Here is a 4,187-nt window from a genome sequence, read left to right as displayed (position 1 = left end):
CTACCACCTCAATAAACGGGTTAGAGCTTCACCGCCAGAGTCTCCTCTGCCTTCTTCACCCAGTCCCTGCTGCGGCATCTCGGAGCGCTGCTCTGGAGCAGTGAGATCTAAGGTTCTGCCCTTGGCACTCCCCCAGCCAGGGCAGTTCCCCACATTCACTACTGCTCCAGAACGCCTGGGCTCTGGCAGGCAGTGGCATTTCTGCACAGTTTACTACTGAGTGTTCTTCACTAGATGCTTTTGAAATTGCTGCTTCTATTGTTGAAGCTGTTGAGATTGGAGTTTTCTCCTTCCCAGCCAGGGTTCCCCCTCAGCTCAGGAAACTCCTAATCCCATGTCTGACATCACTGGTCCATTGCCATGGCAATGTGTGAGGGCTGTGCAGCCAACAGCCTGGTTTTCTGCAGGAACTTTATATGTGAAAGGATAAAATTAGAAGGAGCATTAACACTCATGGGCTGTGCACTTAAACAAATTTATGCAGAAAAAAAGAACTGTAGAAGAATGCAAAAGCTGGAAATCCAGAAGTTATTTGGGTTTTGTGTTTAGGGTGTGGACTTGAAGCAGAGGAAAATTCTAATTTGTGTGTATCCTAAATTCCTAGCTCTTAGTCTTGTGCTGGACCTGGGCAGCATGGCTTTTTCCAGCCAGCACACTGCCACTGCCTTGTATTCACAGATATTAAGCTGGTGGTTGTCTTGGTTTGAGGTTGTTGTTGTTTATGACTTTTCTGTGCTTTTCCCAAATTCAGGTAGTTGAAAGGCAACAGAACTAGGCCCAGAAAAAGGCTTCTTGTCTATTCTCCTCTAGATGTTGTGTCCTTAATTTTCTAGCAAACAGATAAAATCCCCAGCCTCTGGAATGATTCATTCAAATTATATTGCACTTTTCCCTTCTTCAGGCTTTCTTCGGGTTCCCACTCAATTGAAAATATTCACTAATGTACTCGATTTTTTAGATAATTTTTATATGCACTTAAGTGTCCTTCTCTGAAAAGCACTCTATATCACCTAAGGAAAAATGCTTGTGCTGAAACCTGCCCTGTTAAAACACAATTTCCTTTGTTAAACTCCACTGTTAAACTCCATTTAATTGACTGTGCTTAAATGAAACCTATTGCAATTAGTCACATCTCACCCATAGCTAATTTATAGAAGGAAAGTCTTTAGCATATGTCATTTAGACATCCATTACAGTAGTGGAGCTGATTATGTATTACGGGTTTCTGAGTCACAATACAAATTAATCTTCAGTATTTAAAAGAATTTTAGTTTATTTTTTCATTTGTGAAGGAGTCCTTGCCTGTGGGAAGCTAAGGAAAAGGGCAAGAATACACACTCTGTACTTGTTACTCTCTCATCATGACCAGTGTGATCCTATTTGACACCAATATTTGGGTGAATCTCCTGAAAATGGAGTACATGACCTGATGTAAGCCAGTTACATAAAATATGCCCAGACCTGGCAAAACTAATTTCTCCTTATATAAAAAGCCAACCTCCAAAATGCGCTTTTATCTGGTAAGGCAGACCACTGCTACATGAATTAAATGCACAATTTCCTTGATGACAACATTTTGTTTAAGGTGGTGAATTACTCTCTGCTTTGCCAATTTATGACACTATTTCCCTCTGGGCATCCCTTTAGGCTTATCTGCTTCTGCCAAGATACGTGAATTGAGTCATCTGGTAGTACTTGAGCTGCACATCTCACCCCAATAACTGGCTGATGGTTAAGCTGACTCAGCTGCTGCTGTGTGTTATACCCCTAAGCTTGTTACATTTACCTAATTAATTCATTCCTGCTTTCAGACTTTGGAAGCTGATAAGGGGAGGTTGCCCTTAACTCAGTTCCTATTTCTTAACTTAAACATTTGATTGCATGTAATAATAATATTACATTAGTCCTTTGAACTCGTATCTATCCATGATTCAGAGGGTTACAAGAAGTTAGTCCAATCTTTTAAGGAGGTTTTTGAAGATTTGAGACCATCTTTTATCTCAGGGACACACACTGTTGTGCTAGCCCCCTTCCTTTGTCATTTTCTGAAGGTCACCTCTAGCATTGCAAGGCTGGAGGGAATGGCTGCAGCCACCTCAGCTTCCTCCTTCAGGCCCTTGAGCTGAGCTTGCCCATGAGTTCCACACTGGAGGGGCTTATTCTGCCTTTTTTTTTAAATGAGTTCTCCAACAAAGCCCCTACAAAACAGCTGTGCTGTGGAAGACAAATATATAGTGTGCTTCTTGCTTATGTGCTCTTTCACTTCAGCAGACTCACAACCACCAATAAGCCCTGTACCTCTGTCCAGTCCATGGATGCCAGCAAGGTCATATTGTGTTGGCTAAGCACAAAACTTTGAATATCCCTAAATTCCTCAGATGCCTGATGAATTAACACAGACAATTGACAAAAGAGAGACCTTTCCCTCTGCCCACCAAAAGTCACTTCAAAACCTGCACCTGATCTAATCTTTTCTACTTAAACTAATTGCTATTTGCAGTGGCATATGGAAAAGAGCTCCCTTGCCCCAATAGTGGTATTTCAGGCTACAAAGACATTTCATATTACTTGTTCATTTTGGAGACTGCCTACACATTGCAATCATTTTTCTTTGCTGGAACTGTGGTTCACACACACACACACACACACACACACACAAAAAGAAAAAAAAGAAAAAAAAGAAAAAAAAGAAAAAAGAAAAAAAAAAAAAAAAAAAGAGAAAGAGATAGCAAGTGACTGAGCTCTGAGAAAGTGTCATGGTTTGACCCGGAAACAGGATTTCTGGGATGCTGTGTGGATGGGGCCAATGAGTGTTCAGATTTGAATATTGCCATCTGGCCCAACCACTGGGCACTGGGATCCACCTCCGAGAACACAGGGTAAAAGCAGGGCTCTCCCCCTGGCAGTTTCTCTTTGGATTTCCGGCGGTGAAGGAGTTGAGTCTCTCCCCCGGCCCAGTTGCTGGCTGGGCTGGGGGAGGGGAAAAGCCATGCGGCCCGGCCTGGGAGAGGTAGGCCTGGCCCCCCCTCCAAGGGTGGAAGGAAGAAGTAAAGAAATGCTGGGAAGCAATGGGCAGCCTGTTCCCCCCCCACACCTTGGAGACAGACAGAGAGAGTGCAGCCGGTGTTTGTGTGCCGTTAGCTTGAAAGCAGTAAACATGTGCTGGCAGCAGGCAGCCCAGCTGAGGAGATGGTGGGGGGGTGCAGCCAGGAGTCCAGCCGCTTGGAGGCGTTTTTAACCCTTTTTTGGACAATGAAAACTTCACAGAACATTAACCCTTCCTAGACGAGAGATGAGAGTGGAGGAGGACGAAGGAAATGAGCAAGTGATGAAGGTCTGGACCAGAGAGAGAGAGAGTGAGAGATGTTAGAAAGATGGAGAAGAGGGAGTGGCATTTTATGCTGGACTCTTCTGTGTAGCCATGGACAGAGCTATGTTTCCCTGTAATACAGAGACTGAGTCCAGGGGGAGAAATGTCCCAGAGCCAAAGAAGATTCAATGTGGGTACCCCTCGGCCCCAGGGGGTATATAAAATATGGGGGGGACAGATGTCCCAGAGGTGAGAGATTGAGCTTTTCTGGAACTGGACACAGCCTCCTTAAAAGGACAACCCTGGAAGCAGCCCTGATTCTGGTCTGGTAGTGAGAGCACCGGAACAAGGACGGAAAAGGCCACCACGACACATGGAAGGACTCCCTCTCCTCTTGAGGAACTGAAGTTGAGCATTCTAAAGGGTGGTGCTGGACCCAGAATTGATTTTGGATTGTATTGTATTGGGAATTTGGGGGGGAGGAGGAGGAGGAGAGTGTTTTTGTGAGGTTTCATTTTCCTTGGGTTTTTTTTTTTTTTCTCTTTTTCTTCCTTTTGTGTGTAGTTTAGTAATTGTTTCTGTAGTTTAGTTAATAAACTTTTCTTCTTTTTCAAGTGAGAGCCTGCTTTGTTTATTCCTGGTCAAAATCTCACAGCAGACACCAGAGAAGGTGTATTTTCATGCGGGCATTTGGCCTTGTGCCAATGTCAAACCAGAACAGAAAGCAAGGGAATTTTCATATTTAAAGCTTCCTGAGAGAAGGACCAGAGAACATCACACTTTGCTCATCTTCTTGAATAACTGATATATACTTCCACAAACATCTGAAAGAGTTTCTGGTCTATTTGAGGCAATGTGTAAAAGTGGAGCCTTTATT

The 4,187-nt window shown here is 43.8% G+C and overlaps 1 long non-coding RNA gene across 1 annotated transcript; it reads left to right on the top strand.

Moving 5' to 3' along the window:
- Positions 1-2,873: 2,873 nt before the first annotated feature.
- LOC135457640 (uncharacterized) lies at positions 2,874-3,928 on the top strand. Its single transcript, XR_010442753.1, has 2 exons — positions 2,874-3,010; positions 3,268-3,928. It is a non-coding gene; the product is annotated as an uncharacterized LOC135457640 (long non-coding RNA).
- Positions 3,929-4,187: the final 259 nt, after the last annotated feature.

This window comes from Zonotrichia leucophrys, chromosome 1A (assembly GCF_028769735.1).
Source record: "Zonotrichia leucophrys gambelii isolate GWCS_2022_RI chromosome 1A, RI_Zleu_2.0, whole genome shotgun sequence".
Taxonomy (NCBI): Eukaryota; Metazoa; Chordata; class Aves; order Passeriformes; family Passerellidae; genus Zonotrichia; species Zonotrichia leucophrys.
This window is presented reverse-complemented; position numbering and strand designations above follow the sequence as displayed.